The sequence below is a fragment of the Octopus bimaculoides genome, chromosome 13, assembly GCF_001194135.2.
Source record: "Octopus bimaculoides isolate UCB-OBI-ISO-001 chromosome 13, ASM119413v2, whole genome shotgun sequence".
In the NCBI taxonomy this organism is placed as follows: Eukaryota; Metazoa; Mollusca; class Cephalopoda; order Octopoda; family Octopodidae; genus Octopus; species Octopus bimaculoides.
Window position 1 is genome coordinate 14,839,517 of NC_068993.1, and position 785 is coordinate 14,840,301.

The window sequence follows — 785 nt, forward strand, 5'->3', positions numbered from 1 at the left end:
CATATATATATATATATATATATATCTATATATTTATATATATATACATAAATATATACGTACATATATATTCATGTATATATATATATATATATAAATATATACACACACACGTATATGTAAATATAGATATAATTATGTGTGTGTATATATGTGTGTATGTGTTTGTATGTGTATATGCATGTATATGTATATGTAAATTCGATTACTTACTAGAATGTATCCACATCATACGTCAGTAGAAATGTCTCCCTAACATGTCAAACTCAATAAATATAGAATCACACCGTATCAATGTTTTAACAACTATTTTACATAACATAACTTATCGAATTTTGTAATATAAAGTCCTGAGAACGATAGACATCTTGTAATAAATTGAATTTCGTTGCTCACCTAATGGTAAAATATATACTTACGCTAAATATAGTTCTTACAATTCAGTCTCTCATGTATTTTAACATTTTTTTTTAAATCTGGGGACGAACAAATAATTAAATGGTCAACGACTTCACGTATACGTGGTTTTGTACTTATACATAAAACACACACACACACACACACACATATATATATATATAAATACCACCACTACTACTACTACTACTACTACTACTACTACTACTACTAATAATAATAATAATAATAATAATAATAATAATAATAATAATAATAATAATAACAAAGATTCAGAAAGAATCGGGTACTTCAAAAGATATGCACTAAATAGCATTCCATAAAACTTGTGGTAACGTTCCCACACAATATATATATATATATATATA